The sequence below is a fragment of the Pleurodeles waltl genome, chromosome 4_2, assembly GCF_031143425.1.
Source record: "Pleurodeles waltl isolate 20211129_DDA chromosome 4_2, aPleWal1.hap1.20221129, whole genome shotgun sequence".
NCBI classification, from domain to species: domain Eukaryota; kingdom Metazoa; phylum Chordata; class Amphibia; order Caudata; family Salamandridae; genus Pleurodeles; species Pleurodeles waltl.
This window is the reverse complement of record NC_090443.1, coordinates 85,087,436-85,104,065: the sequence shown is the minus strand read 5'-3', so window position 1 is coordinate 85,104,065 and position 16,630 is coordinate 85,087,436. Positions and strand designations below refer to the sequence as shown.

At 46.1% G+C, this 16,630-nt stretch overlaps 1 protein-coding gene across 2 annotated transcripts in view; it reads left to right on the top strand.

Annotated features, from left to right (window-relative positions):
- Positions 1-256: 256 nt before the first annotated feature.
- STAC3 (SH3 and cysteine rich domain 3) overlaps positions 257-16,630 on the top strand; it is a 163,056-nt gene continuing 146,682 nt past the window's right edge. For both annotated transcript variants that reach the window (XM_069230787.1, XM_069230786.1), the window contains exon 1: positions 257-467. The gene's annotated coding sequence lies outside the window, so the exon portion shown is untranslated. The remainder of the gene's footprint in view (positions 468-16,630) is intronic.

The following is a 16,630-nucleotide window of genomic DNA, read 5'->3' as shown; positions in this document are numbered from 1 at the left end:
ACCCTGGTACGGTTTTAAATGCACTAGAGTGCTGAGACAGCCTTTCTTCATAGACAGGTGGCAGCGACTTTTACCCAGGTGTTAGTCACGTATGTGTTTTGGCGTGTGGGCCTGTGGTTGTGACTGCGTGTCAGTTATTTTTTATTGTCTTACGGGCAGGACACGTGGCTGTTCCTCTACAGTGTCCGATTTCCCTCCGTCAGCCGCACTCGCTCAGCTGTCGCTTCTCCTCCAGTCCCTGTCACTTCAGCTCTGAACCGAACAAGGCAAGTTGGACCGTCAGTCGTCGTCGCGAGGGCAACCAGGAATAAGACGCAATTAAACTTTGCGAAAGAAACACTTTGTCTTCTATTTAATTTTTGTTTCCTGGCGGGTGGACGCCCAGGTGAGTTGGCTGGGGTCATTCAGTCATATACCCCCTGCAGACCACCTTCGTGGAAGAGCCACCTCAAAACACCAAACACAGGGTAAGATATCGTCCTTTCCATTTTATTACTTAACATTTTGTCTCCTCAAAGGTGTGCATTTTGCAGTTCATACTGCGTTATTTCGTTTCATTCCAACAGATTTTTTTTATTTTCAGAGTTTATTTTCTTTGGAAAAATGCGTTTTTGTGACATAGGGAATAATTCGTAGTATGAGCACTTTCTATCGATCTTTGAATTGCTCCTCTCCGACCCTCGAATGTCTTAAAACCCGCGCAGTCGCTGCTTCTTCGTAACTGATTTTCGAGCTCGCGGGGAAGGGAGCGGTCGGTGAGTGTTGGTGTTTCACTGTGAACTAGAATAGCAGCGCGCTCGGGGAGCCCCCAAGCAGTTGAAAAGTGGGAGGTCCTTCTATTGAACCCCAGCACTTGAATGCTCTTTAGTGTAAAAGCTGCCCTATTAATAGCTCCAGTTTGGGCCATGGACTGACGGCTTCTGCTGGAGGCCTAAAGCCTCCGTTCCTTCGCTCGGTGGTGTAAAAGAGCTCTCCCGTGACGTGCCTGAACTGGTGTCTCGTAGCAAGTTCCAGAGACATTAGACAACTTTGGTCTTGGGGTTCCTACACCTTTCATTACTCACCTGTTTTAAGCTATGTGATTCAATCATAAATGTTGCTTGAGTGGCATGGACCTTCTACACAAGATGAAGACCATGCTCTATGTTAGTGTGCCTCAGAGGTGGGGCCGAGAGTTCTGAAACTGGTACCCCCAGGCCCATCTCAAATTCATGGTGTTGTCGTCTGTTGATCATCAGGGAGAGCAGTAGCGCATGCTATGAAAAGTCAATCGCCATGCCTTGGATGTGGTCTGTACACATAGAATCAACCACTGAGACTGCAAGGGTAGAAATAGATCCTATGTTGTCAAGACCGAGGTCAAGAGTCCTCACTGTATTGGTGTATCCTGATTTTCTCCATCTTTTTCGTTCTAGTAATGATGTAGTAAGGATACCTCCTTTTGGAGTATGGGTGGATCTCATGGTATTGGTTCCCATGTTATGCTGGTGCAAAACTGCCTTTTATTTCGACACAGGTTTTTTAGTTATTTCATACTGCTACTTATGTATTGGGTTTATTCCATTTCATTAGTTCTTTTATTTTGGTACTTGTGTCTTGTTATTCCAGTAATAATGTTACCATTATTTTGGGAATGTGCCCATGCTATTCAAGCTCGAGCACCATCCTATCGTTTAGCCATCTGTTATTGCAGGAATTTTGGCTTTCTTTATTTGAGTATTGACAATCTTCGTATTTTGATATTATTACCTCTGTTGTTTGGATAACAGCACCCCTGTTGCTCAACTAACCTGGCCCCTATTTCTCCAGTGAAAGTGTCTCATGTATTTTAATAATGATGTCCTGTGGTTTAGGTGGCCTTGCTTTTGTCATTTTTGTCGACTTGGATCTTATTCAAACAATGATTCGCCTTTATTTTTGTTATGGCCCCCCTCTTACCCCAATATAATTGCCCCTCCAATTTCTGTCTTGAGCTTTTTAGTAGTACAGTAATATAATTCTAACCACATTCAAGCGTACCTCACTATTCCAACTTGGTACTTGCTATTGTCACTCATAATATGCTTCCACCAGACTCTCCAGAGATCTAATTGTATTATATCCTACCTTCTCTTTCTGATATGTCCCTCCTTCTCTTTCTGAAATGTCCTGCCTTCTCATTCTAGTATCTCCTGTATTCAAATTCTGGTATCTCCTGCCTTCTTATTCTGGTATTTCCTGTCTTCTCGTTCTGGGATCTCCTGCTTTCTCTTTCTGGGATCTCGTTCGGGGATCTCCTGCCTTCTCATTCATGCATCTGCCTTCTCGTTCTGGGATCCCCTGCCTTCTCGTTCTGGGATGCCCTGCCTTCTCATTCTGGGATCCTCTGGGATCCCCTGACTTCTTGTTCTGGGATCCCCTGCCTTCTTGTTCTGGGATACCCTGCCTTCTCGTTCTGGGATACCCTGCCTTCTCGTTCCGGGATCCTATGCCTTCTCGTTCTGGCATCCTCTGCCTTCTCGTTCTGGGATCGCCTGCCTTCTCGTCCTGATATCTCCTGCCTTCTCGTTCTGGTATCTCCTGCCTTCTCGCCCTGGTATCTCCTGCCTTCACGTTCTGGTATCTCCTGCCTTCACGTTCTGGTATCTCCTGCCTTCTCGTTCTGGTATCTCCTGCCTTCTCATTCTGATATCTCCTGCCTTCTTGTTCTGGGATCTCCTGACTTCTCGTTCTGGGTTCTCCTGCCTTCTTATTCTAGTATCTCCCATTTCCTCATCCTGGTATCTCATGCCACTGCTTTCTGCTATTGTGATCTCATTCTGGGTTTACATGGCACCCTAATTCTGGTATCTCCTGCCATTCCCTTCTGGAATCTGCTGCCCTCCTATTCTGACAGATCCTAACTTTTCGTTCTGATATTTTCTTCCATATCATTCTGTTATCTTCTACCACCTCATGATAGTAGCTCCTGCCATTTAGTTCTGGTGTCTTTTTGAATTATTTTTATATAGCGCTTACAGCCCCTGACCAGGCGTTGAAGCACTTTTAGGCAAATAGCACGCTACTCCAGAGCCCATTTCCATTTTTTCTTGCTTTGTATTGTACAGTTCTGGTCTCTCCTTCTGTTCCCAGTATCTCCTCCTGTCTCTTTCAGGTATCTCCTGCCATCTCATTATGTTATCTCCTGCCATGTCATGCTGCTACTGCACACTCATTCTGGTATCACCTGACACCCCATTCTGGTCTATCTTGTCACCTCTTCATGGTATCTTTAGCAATCCTAGGGCGCTATATCGTGCCATCTCAGTCTGGTATCTCATGTACGGTCTTACTGCATCGTGTGTGATAATTCTGTTATCTCCTGCAGTCTCATTCTGTTATCTCCTGCAGTCTCGTTCTGCTTCGTCTGCTCTTGATTACATTGTATCATTCTGGTATTTAGTCCCATCTCATTCCGGTATATTTTGTCATCTCCCTTCTCTTCTGTCGTCTCCAGTATATTCCCAAGTCATGAGTCCAACACATGCCCCCCAGTCACCCAGTGGAGTACAACATATATAGGATTGTCCTCGAACGCTGTTTGTTCATGGCTCAAGGCCTTACATATGCATTATATGCTTTGCTTAAATGGGGTGAAGTGAATATTTTAAGATTTTGCCTGTGTTGGACGAATGAACAGGCTGCGATCGGTTTCTGATGCTCTGCATTGGGTGGGGCTTGGCCTGATTGCGCTTTACTTTAGCCATGGCTTCGCTGCTGTAAAACGTGGTGACACGAGGAGGAAGGTAGGAAGAGAGGCCTCTCAAAGGGAAGTGATGGAGGTGCAGGCGCTCTGGGTTTGAGGTAACATTTTAGAGCGTGCTGGTGAGTGTGGCCATTTGTTGGGAATGCATCGCATGGCGGAGTTTGTGGAGCACTTCATTGCAGATGGTCGAGAACTTGTGAATAGTACAGGGGTCAGGGAGTCTGGTAAATGGATGCTTGGTCCAAAGGAGAACAGCTAGATAAGTCACTGATCCGGAAGTGGCGCAATGCGAGAACCTAGTGTCTGCTAAAGGGCTAGACACCTCTTCTGAACGGCGAAGCAGGGATCTCTAAAGGGGGCTGTTAATGCGTCTAGTCTCACTACGAGGAAGAAGGAGAGACAGAGAGACACAAAGAGGTGGAAAAGGAAGAAAGTGGGCATGATAAAGATTCGAAGAGTGAGGTAAGGGGACAGGGAGTATCGGGTGGTGGATTAAAGAAGCATGAGGTGAAATCAAGAATACGCAGCCTTCGTATTTGTCACCCCGATATTCGTAGTGCTGGCTGCGGGTTCTGAGCAAAACCTTGAGCCCTGGCACTTATTCGTTTACCAGTAAAGTGCTGCATTCAGGAAATAGGGCTCGAAGTACGGTTTAGGCCCTCCAGATTCAGCTTTCTTTAAGCCACTGTGCGTCAGCCCCCCCCCCCCCCCTTCAAATGTACAGTGGCAAATGATCATGTGCTCCAGATTGCCATTTTCTGAAATAAACATTAAGGCATTAGGGTTTATATCGTGCACTATTTCTTTTATTATTATCATTGTTTTATTTTGAATACATACTTTTGTCTGTAAAAGATGCCGGGGTCACGGATGGCGAGAGCAAAGGCTCTGCGGTGTATTTGTGGTGTTATGTAGTATTACAAGCCGTGTTGACGAATAGATCTGGCCTAGACACACCTGTCACGTCCAGTTGTGTTCATTAGACAGAGATTAGTCCAGTAGTAATACCCACTCAGAATTGTATTGTGTTATTAATCTGGATTATTAGTTAACTATTGTGCCGGTAATTATACCCCACCCCACCAAGATAATCATTTTCTCGACAGTTGTGACCACTTCAGATGGCTCTTGTATCCCATTAGTTTTTTTTGGAGTAATTATTCCTCTGTCTTAACTCTTGCGCCACTAACCTGTCCTTATCAGATAGTTTACTATGCCAGTGGCATTTTCGCATCAGCTATAAATTGCCAGGTCTTTTCCTATTTTATGTATTGTGCTTAAAATCTAAATGGTACAATATCCTAAGGTAGTATATGTCAATAATATGTATAAATAAGGGGTGACTGGTATCGCTTCTTGATAATTAGAATATCAAAGCCTTATTTCTCCTTCTGGAGATTAGGAAATCCTCTTCAGTTCCTAATTTCAGATGAAAGCTTGTATGACAGGTAATCACCAATGTCCCCTGAAAATACCACAGACACTCCAAGCCCCAATGTACCCACTTGAATGACAAAGCCCAGTCCAGTTCTCTTTTGGAATAGTGGTCGTAAGAACCCCGGCCATATTTATTAAACATATACACAACACACTTTTATACATTATTTCACAGTAACTCACATTAGATTCTTTTCACAGAGTTGAGATCTAGCCTCAACAGAGACACTAGTACATGGGAGTTACCCAACCATAACTAAGTTTGTTCCTGTGCAACCAAGAGAAACATAAGCATTCAGAGTGAGGTCATGACTAGTTTAGGGACCCTTATTCTTAGAACACCCCCATCCAAGAACAATGGATGGATCCCTCCTTACGGGAGGACCCCACCACTGCCCTCCCATACCGAGAATTCCTGAGCAGGGGGCCCGACTGCCCTTAGGATACCTACCTCGGGCACCCCCTATACCCACATTCCTTGTCCCCATGGGCCTGTGCCAGCTTGTGCCAACTGCACCTGCATAGATGGTTGCCAGGTAAGGTCCGCATGTCAGTGATCGCCTCCATCCCCCTCGCTCTTGTAACTTCTTTTGACTTGCTGCTGGCACCCATTGGAGGGTCCTATAATGCTGCTGTTAACTTTGGTCTAAAAATATGCCATCCATGGACCCTAAATGTCCCCATGACCTCACTCGTTACAGACCAGCATAATTCAACTACTATCTGGCCCCTACCATATCGTGGATGCTGTACTACCCACACCAACAAATTCTCAAAAAACATTGAATTACCTTCCTTAGTCAAGTGGACTCCATCCTGCAAGCAAACTGTTCTCCTTTGATGCACCCATGTCATATAGATGACAACTAACCCGTTGTGAACAACTTATCAATCTTTCCGGTTCAACCACTTAACTGAGTCATTGAGAACTCTGACAGACTTACCACCCCTCCAGTTCAACCTGGGCACCAAATTGTACCATGCAATCATGGTCTCAGGAAACTTTTTGGCAAGCCAACAAATCTCTGAAATAATTAGCTCAAACAAGTCCCTCCTCTGAGGTTCAGCCAGCTACCAAGGTGCACAATTATGACCCCTAAGAGTGTAAACTCCCAGGGCAAGAGTCTGACCAATGCCGTCCTCAAATTGGCCAAGCACAACTCTCCTTAACCACTGAAAGTCAGCCAATACCCTGCTTCCTTTCCCTGGCTGTGTAGTCACCTGTGAAATGGAAAATCTTTGCACACCTCATATATGAGTGGCCCAACACCAACACTTCTGTAACACTCTCTGCTCCTCCGTTGCCAGGAGGCGATGACGTAACCAGCGGCCACATACACTTGCCACATCTTCCACTTGTGTCAACTGGAGAATATGGAAAAAGGAAAGAGAGATTAGGGACATAACCTACATGAGGTTCAATCTCACGTTGTGCTTGTGACAGTCAGACTGCCACCTGCCAATTCTTTGGCCCTGCTAGTCCATACCCGGTGCAGGAGTGGCTGCCCCTATCTGGAAAGAGTGGGAGCTGTGCTTCATGGGATCTAAACCTGCAGCCCTCAGTGCATTGCTAAGGGCTCTTGAAAAAAAATGAAACCTTGTGAGTGGTGCCCTGTCCTCATGAAACAAAAGAGGGTCCGTAGTCCCTTGCAGCCAGTACGCTGGAGAAGCTTCCAAATTAATTGAGGGAAAACACATATTGCCTGGGACCCTGTGGAGTAATATATTATCGCCCCTACCCTTCTGGTCAGTCTTTGAACAACCCATTTTGACTGCCAGAGGACTATTCGGCCACTGAATATCTGCTCACTGGAGACCCCCACTCTTGTCAATTTTGTTCTTGGCCACTAGCTCCACCACCCAAAATGTACCCTGAAATGTCAAGGGAAAGGCTACCCCGAAAGTTGGACCTTGTCCTGTGACCAACAAATGCCATCCAAGCTGGCCATGATGCTAGCCAACTTTCCCAGATCTATGAGTACGCCTTGAGTCAATCCTGCTCCCTTCCAAATGCTGCTGCCCCTTCAGCGCCCTCTGCACCAGGAAAGTTTTAATCCAGCACCCCAGCAAAGAAGGATACTGTTGCAATATGGCACTTGGTGTAGGGCATCACTCACCCTTCCTCTCTCAAGGACCACGAGATGCTATCACCGACTGGGGTGAAAACTACCCCCTGACCCCAGAGCACCCATGAAACTTGTGATATATGCCATACGCCCCCTAATTGGCACTCCTTGCTCCGGGCGCTAAGCTGGTTGCCACGAGGTATGATAAACTGGGGCACCAACCCGCCACAGATGCTCCGGGAACAGCATTGGGAACTCCATTGCTTCTGGATGGTAGAACCCGAAGGCCTGCAATTAAAATGAGACAAAGTTTCCACTGCATTGTTCAATACACCCAGCACAAGCTTAGCTTTAAAATTACATTCAGTCTCAAACACAGACGCACAATCTCCTTTAGTAGCCTCAGGATCATCTTGCACTTAGCTGCTAGTTGGTTAATATACTCCACCACAGCCATATTATCCAACCAGAATATTACAGACTGACTGTGGAACTACCGAGGCCAAATTGTGAGGGCCACCAGAGTGGGAAAGAGTTCAAGGAAACTGATGTTTGCCCCAACCCAGACTCCACCCACTCCTCTAGCTAATGTTGCGCACACCAGGAGGTACCCAGAATGGCTCTGAAACCCACACTGCCCACAGAGTCTGTTAACAGGCCTATCTCCTCCTTAGTCTTGGCCAGGCTTGGCCAGACCACTGGACCATTCAAATCCCTCAAAAAACACCACCCAGATTTTCATATCCTGGCAGAGCTCACTCGCTAACCTAGTATGATGGTGCCTCTGCTTCAGTCCAGTCATGGTCTGTGCACTGTAACGGGAAAATGGGGGACCCATGGGAATGATACAGAGAGCAAAATTCAACTGCCTTACTTCCATCTGCAACTGATGCAGTCTTCTTCCTGGATGCCAGGCAGTCTCCAGTGCCTGCAAAAAAACCTTGACTTTCTCTTGAAGGAGGTTAGAGACGCCCTCCAGGGAGCCCAATTCAATCTCCAGGAACTCAGTAGTCATAGCTTGGCCATAAGTATTGTTGTTCATGAGGGGTACTCCAAAAATCCCCATAAATTCCTGGAAAGACTACAAGGCCCCAACACACACTGCCGTACCGGGGGGCTCCCAGAAAAAGGAAGTTGTCCAAATACTGCAACACCCACCGGTGCCGCGATCTCTGTCTGAATACCCACTCCAGGAAGGTTATGAACTTCTCAAAATAAACACAGGAGACAAAACAACCCATGGGCATACTCTTGTCAAAGAATAATGATCCCTCAAATTGGAAACCCAGTAGATACAAATCATCTGGGTGTACAGATAGCAACAAAAGTGATTCTGTGTGCGCCTCCACTAGCAATGTCCCCTGTCCAAATTCCTGCAGCATCATGATTGCCTGATCCAGCGAGGCATAGTTGACTGAGCACAGAGCTCCATCAATACCTTCGTTCACAGATTGACCCCTAGGTGCCGATAGGTTGTGGATCAAGTGGTACTCATCTAGGTCCTTTTTCAGGACCACCCCCAATGGGGAACAAACAACATTTTCAAGCGGGCTGACTCAAAAGGACCTGTTATCTTCCCCAGGTTCTTCTCCTTGAGTATCTTAGCCCTGGCAAAGCTATGGTTAGCCTTAAGGGCTTGTTGATTCTTGCAGTATGGGGCCCCCAAACATTCCGTCGCCAGGATCCTGAAGCCATCTCTAAAACCCCATACAGGAGTAGGTGATCATTTCTGTTTTTTGGGCCTATATCACTTGACTTTTTAACATGCTTGGACTCTGGATGGGAAGAGAGGCTGCAGAAGGAGCAACAATGCTTGAACTTACATGTTCCCAGAGTTCTGGAACAGGATCTTTTATTGGAATCCCCACAGGAACCCTTCTTTGCCCCCCCTCCTGTCTACTACTTGCCCCTGTCCCCACCCAAATGGGCTGACTATGAGTAGCATCCAGCCCTTGCAGCTTCATTGAGCGCAGCCAGGTGTTACAATCAATCTGGTCCCATGCCAGCATGGGACTACTGGCCTTATCCTCCTAAACTCTTTGTCATAATCTCTTCAGGCTGTGCTCCAAACTCATCGTGAGCACATGCAATCCTATTCTGGTAGCATGCCAGCTGTCAGGAAATGCTTTGCCATGATTGCCTGGAAAGTCATTAAGCCATTGAGCCAGTTCAACAATGTCTGCTCCACCCTCTTTTTGTATGGCCAGTGGCCACAATCCCTAGAATAGGAGCATTCTTCATACAGCTTGCTGTCCTCCTGCTAATGTCTGCCAGCAATCAGCTCGCACATATCAATATAACTACTCTTCCATATACTTCCTTTCACCTCCATCAGCATGTGCTTGCCCAACTGATCATGTTCGGAACACACATCCCCCAACAAGATGCTTGGCAATTATGTCACCGTACCTGCTGGCGCTGTCTCCTGAGGAGAGGGTGTAGCCCTTACCAGCACCAGAATCGCTTGCTCAACACTGCCTGCATGCTGAGAACTACCCACTGTTGACCCCTTCATCCCTTGTCCATCCTCCCACTGGCTGCCCCACGGGTGCACCAGCAGACTGTGCTTGACCAACCTGCCCCTCTACACCTTCAAGGTGGGCCACCAGTCTCCTGGCCCTTTCCACATTGTTGCCTCCGGCTATCCGAGGCTAAAGTGTCCCCCATTATAGGTGCAGACAACTACCTTGGAAAGACAAGTTAAAACGCTGGCTAAATTTGTGAATAACTCTTGCTGCCCATCATGACCCTGCCCCCTGCATGTGTGACCCCAATCACCATAAAATTGTTGCCATTCTGTACAATGCTATTATTAGCCGTTGGGACCATCACAGCAGAAAAGCTACCCTGCACCACCCCTTCACCTATACTGCTCACAGGTGAGACCTCTAAAGCAACCACTGAGCTTAGACCCCCTTCCTTCCTGGGGCCCTGCCCCTGAGCATGCTTCTTCACTGTGGAAAATGCCACCTGAGGTGCTACCCCTGGTCTCCTTGGCCTCTCAGTGGGTACCAGCGGCTCCCTAGGCTTCCCCTCCTGAGGGGCCTATGGCCACAGCAAGGCCAAGCTCTCGTCCTAGGCGTCCACCCTACGCATCAATGCCTACATATCTACCCCATTGCGAGTACTCTTGGAGTCCCTCTTCGCACCCCTGGCCATCATGACTATGGATGTTAGAGTGGCACCAAATCACTAATCGCCGGCGCTAAATCAAAGTCTGAATGTACCCTGCCCCATGGCACTGCCAAACAACAAATAACAAGCCACTCACTTCCTTGGACCGAGTAGCAAGCAGGGATGTCTAACAAATCTTGGGCAAATTTGGCCATGCGTGAGGTGGGAAGCAAGGAGGACTTGTGGTGGGCATCTCGGGTGATGAGTGGGACCCAAAGAGGCCTGCTCGCTGCAGGTGCTGTCTTTTAACGGGGCGACCTTCCTCATTGGTTGTGACCCCGGAAGAACTTTAGTGCTTACAGAGGTCGTGCGCCACCGGCCATTTCGTCCCGACCGGCCACAAAGACCGTGGCGCTTGGTGACACGATCCCTGGAGCTGGCCTTGGCTTGCCACTATACAGGAGGCTCCCTCGAGTTGGGGGAGCCTCTGGAATTCTGGCAGCAGTGGTGGATTTCAAAAGGTTTTCCTTCTAAATTATATTAAGTTAACTTTTGATACACACAACATGGCAGCTGATTGGAGACACCTAGTTGTCATGGATCTATAGAGTACATTTGTGGCACAGACACTTGTGCACTGGGAATACAAGCTTATTTCTGGCTATGATTGACAGGTAGTGGAGATATCTTCGAATCGCAGTGGGGTGCCCATTGGTGCGCCCCAGCCTTGCTTTGGTGCTCTGTAATTCTGTAGGCGGATTACTAACTTTTGAAACGTCAACATGCAAAGGGCTCTATTCCCAAGTGATAGTCACACATTTGCTACGTGTGGTCTAGAATATTTCATGGATGCACATTTGCAACGTTCTGGAACTCAACAAAACTTTTGCTAGTCTCTCCGGGAAAGCTGTGGCAGTCACAGCTTTTCATTAAATAACGATAGTACGAGAAAACAAGGAAGAAAAGAGAGCGGAGGGGGACAAAAATAAGAAAATTTTGACAAATGGAGAGGGCAAGGTTGAAAAACAACATGCAGGTGTGGAATAAAGGTTCACACAGTGTAGGCTGGTGAAAGAAAGAGGCATGATAATTAAAACGTGGTTGCTTTGATTTTCAGAAACACTGGCATTTGGCAGCATTAGCGACAGGCACCTAAAAAATGTGTCCGGCACTCTTTTTTTAAAAGAAAACTAAGCACTAAATGTACATGTTTTTGCTTATGCACAGTTCACAATTTCTGAAGGCAAACCATGCCATGGGTGAGCCAGTCCCCAAGCCTTTCGAGGAATTTACTTCCCCATATTATTACACCTCATGGAGTAATATCACATAATTAAAAAGGTTTTAAATTATAAGGTTAGTTTTTGTGAATTCCTTTAAGTAGGAATCGGAGTAATTTGCTCGTATAGGTCAAACCTTTATACATGTAAATTGCTTTGGGAATCTGGCTCACTATTATGGTTCTGGCATTGATTGCCTAATTGTCTGACCCTCTTGGGGGTTGGGGTGGGAGGAGCATGGGGCAAGCAAGGCTACTGGTCCTCAGCTAGAGGGGCTTTGGTCATTTGCCTCTCATGTTCGAGAGCTTGTTCTACTATGGCTCTGCAAACTAGCCAAGTACAACTCCTTCAGCACTTGACTGTCAGTGGTAGTGTGGGCAAGCAGTCACACGCTCCTCAGGGAGGTATTTTACGGTGCTCCAAGCTCAGAAGTGAACAGTCAGCTCGTAGCTTAATTACTGAATACTCAACCAAGTTCTTTACTTTGATAAAGGGAAAGTACTTCAATCTACACACTTAAAACATGATGCTTGACAGCAATCAAAAGAAATGCACAATTTTTGTCTGGGTGCTTGGACAAATGCACCTTGGTGCCTGGCCCACCTCACCCCTCTCTCATGGATGTTCCTTCCTTTAGATGAGTTTAAATAGGCCTTCCCACCCAAGGGTTATGTATATCTCAGGCAAGTCTCAAGGGTTAGGTGCAAATTGCCCTGACTTTCAGTCTCACTGTTCAATGCCCCTGGTAAATCTCAAATTTACAGTCTCACCTAGTTCAGGCCTTAGAGTTTGATTCCAGGGCCAGCAGCAAGGGTCTGCAGCCTGTGTACTTCTGAACACCTGCTTCTGGGCAAGGCTAGCTGGCTGGAGGGTTAATCCACAGTCCAGACAGGACTACAGCTGATTGCCAGTGGGAGCCGGTTTACAATGTCCTCAGTGGCAGGTGGCAGTTCCAGCAAGCGAATGACCCTCTTTAGGGTCATCAGTGAGCTGTGGTCATTGGACCACCAAGGTAAAAGTTACAGCAGAATTACAGCCCTGCCATAGGAGTCACAAGTGCAGTGGTACAGCACCTTAGGCCTTGTTGTTTGAAAGGTAGTGGCATTGTCCACTTCGGCCAATTATAGAAATGGTGGCAGACTCCGCTGTGGGCACAATAACATCTTGATGTAGGTGCACTCTGTCTCGACATAACTTCATCATGGTGGTGAACTCTACCTCAACACAAGATTCTGGTCAGCAGCACAATCCATCTTGGGCACAGTCTTCTTCGGGGCAGTGGTGTGATGGCTGCTTCCATGATTCACAAGGATTTGTCCTCAGAGAAAGTCTACATCCCACATGTGTAGCAGGATGCAGATTGCTATCCACAGTTTTCCTTCGGCCAGAGGACCTGCTCTCTTCTGAGGGGGTCCTGCTGCCCTGTTGGTTCAGACCAGTCACATCTCTGCAGGGTTGGTAGGCTCTCTCAGAAACAGGTTTATTTCAGGGTGCTCGGGTCAGAAGGTTCAGCTTCTTCCAACAAGTCCATATGCCAGGCGATGTCTCCTCACTCCTAAGCTGCTACCTGTCAGGCATACACCAGTTGTGGTTGAGGACACTGAAAAACACTCCCTTCCTTGGTTGAAGAAAACTTTGAAAAGAAACAACCAGTTGTCATTGGTTCCCACTTTTAAACAGTCAAAACAAACAAGGGATGTCTGTTCTGTGCACTTTCAGAAATGGTGTGGGTGTTTGTTCTGTCTTCTGCCCTATGAGGCTGATCTTCAGGCACAGCTTTTGTGTAGAGTAATGCTCCTGACAACAAGGTAGTCTCTAGTCTGAAATCCCTACAGCTCAGGCATAAAGAAGCGTGAACATTCTGCACCTTGCTTATCAACAGCTACACTGGCCATGATTAGGGAAAAAGACAAAAGGCTAGCTTCACCTAACAGACCTCTCTCACCCTTAACAACAATGACTGGCGTACCACCGTCTCCCACCATCTACCTAATGGCAGTGCTCAGAAAGACTAACTAGCCGCCCCTCTCAGCAAAATGACCTAATAAAGTTTCTGAAGAGGCCCAGTCTCTTCTTTACAAACTTCAGTGTGGGTGTATCCTCTCTCTAGGTTCAGGAAAATCAGCAATACACTTCAGCCGCCTGGGAAAACAGTCATCTCCATCTTGTGCACAAGAACAAGCCAGGGGCTTCCAAAATTGAACCCGCTGGCCCCATTACTCTGGTTTGCTCCTTCACAAAATGCATGACCACACAGGCCATGCACACACACTGGGAATGTTAGTGCTATGATCTGGGTTAGGGTGTAGAAGTGAAATTTTATACAATCTGGACATTAGGTCTCAGATAAAAAGGTACTGTCACCGCTACTGATTCATAAAACACGAGACACTACCTCCATCACTTTACATGCTAAACCCATGACAGGGATAGTAGTCCACTGTAATTCAGTTGCCTCCAGGTCACAGGACTTGTCCAAGGCCAGGCCCAGGACTTCGCACCCACACTATAATAGCATGAGGCTGGAGGCAAAAACAAAAACCAGGATACGAGCTATTTGCAATTGGGCACTTAAGGCATAGGAATACAGTGGGATACCACGCTGGCTCCAGTCCCAGCACTAGTGTTATTCAAGCATATGGGAAAAAAGCACCAGAAGGGTCGAATGTAACAGGTGATCCAATTTGTAGTTTCTGAAACTTGATATTCCAGAGAAAGTTTAGAATTCAAGTACTTACCAAAGCTACCCTCTTTGGAAGTAATGAGACTCATAATACAGCCGATGCATTGTAGTCCTGCCACAGTCTTGTGGTGTTTTTTTCCTGTCTAGTTGTAGGTCTTAGATTTGTTTCACTTTAGATAAGAATCTATTCTGTATTTTTTAATTTTGTATCGGTTTGATCAGGCTCTCCTCAACCTGCACTATCAGCTCTCGTGAGTTTGAAGTTTAGCTGTACACTATTGATGCTGAACTTTACTGCCCATCAATAATTTGTGTCTTTGTCTATGTTCAGTTTAATGAATTTACTAGTGCACTTTTATGCACAATCTCCGTTTTTTGTGGTTTTAAAAATTAGTAGCAAAGACCATTGTTAAGAGAAACGGAGAGATGGGTAGAAACAGCAGATTTGTGAATCACTAACATGGGAATGGATGTCAAAGCTAAACAAAGTGGTGCTACAAAGGAATACTATAGAAGGATGAACCTGGGGCCCAGAATAGAGCCCCGTGGTGCACCATGGTGACAAAAGTTGGCAGCATCATGAGACGTATTCCAAGAGACTGTGAAAGTGCTCTCCAAGATATGAGTAAGAAGCCCCTCTCATACCACGCAGGAAACGATTCACGAAGAAAGAGAAGCAGGAAGAGGTACATCATAGTGTCTATGATCCTTCTCTCAGAGGAGGAATTTAGAAACCGCAAACAGGGTGGAATGGCTGGGGAGTAAGCCAGAGAGAATACATTGTGATGATGGAGGAAAGGTGTGATTTGAGTGCATGTTCCAGTGTTTTGCATGGATGTGTAAGACACGAGCTAGGCTGGATATTCACGGTGTCGAATTAATTATTTTTCCGTAGTAACCAGAGAACTCGATCAGATTATAAAAAGGTGCAAAATGCAAGAGTAAAGTAACAAGTGAAGGAAATTTGAGCGTGTAATCATGTCCCTTTCCGAAAGTTATTTTGTCAGTAATCGTAGACTGCTCTTGACCCAAATAACCAGCTTACGTGATACTTATTCTGTCACGTGTGTCTCATCAGACACATATCTTGCCAACGGTCATGTCCCCATCAGCCAGCTTTTGTGCCAGTGATAGTGCCCTTCACATGGGTATGTTGTTAGTAAGCTTGCACTCACCAGAGTTGTAACTATTGTTTGTATTTCTTTGTTACATGCATCCTTATTGCACTTCGCCTTAAAGCTACAAAGGAAAGCAAATAATATGGCAGTAGCGCAAAAAAATCAATCTGACTTTTGCTGTTTTCGTACTTTTCTCCGTTCTGATCACTCGCTTCTCAGACTGCTCTACTTCTGACAGTTGCTAAAACACAGTCGCCATATTTTTTTAGCCGTAATAATGGTGAGAAGTAACTCCACAGCCTGCTTCTTCTAATCTTTCTCTGTTTTAACCCAAGACAAACCTCAAGCAAATGCTTAGAAACCTCTGTGCAATTGCGATTAGGAAAGAACCTTACGCATAGAATCAAAAGTACAGTGATGCGTTTTCTTTAGATTTAAATTAATTTAAAAAAAAATCTAAAAAATATACCTACAATGCATGTGGCATTGTACTTTCGTTGTTCAAAAGGGCTTGAAAAAATGCAATAGGCACAAAACGACGAACCTTGGGACTACGAAAGAGAGAGCTGAAATATAAAGGACTTCTTAGTGGAGGCCACTTGTTGCATCGTCCAGATGTGCCTATTACAAGATGCCCTAGTCTCTTCGGGGATTGACGGTTCTATCTCCTCAAAAGTTTCACAATCTGCAAATGCAAAGCTATTTTCGGACCCGTTACAGCTACTGATTAATGGAGCCTGTCATTGTAACCGTAAAAAAACACACAAATCCGCTCACTGCCTTTATTCGTTAAGAGGAGGCTCGCAATCCAGTATGTTCTCGATTAAATTTGTTACCAAACTATCCCTACCTCAATTGTTCTCCCTGGTCCCCAATTCTCTCTTCTCCTGGACTGCTACAACCATAAAGTTTGCCTAACAAGTACAGTTACAGGCATATGAGTGCATTAAACATATACATCTAGACCTTTTGCTGCTTTAGGGTGTTCAATTCCCTCAAAATCATGTCCCGAGATCCTGACCATGCTGTGCATTGCTCCTATATAAGCATACCGCGACCTGCCCTGCAAGTTAGCACGTGCTGACCAAGGGCCTGATTCTAACTTTGGAGGACGGTGTTAAACCGTCCCAAAAGTGGCGGATATACCACCTACCGTATTACGAGTCCATTATATCCTATGGAACTCATAATACGGTAGGTGGTATATC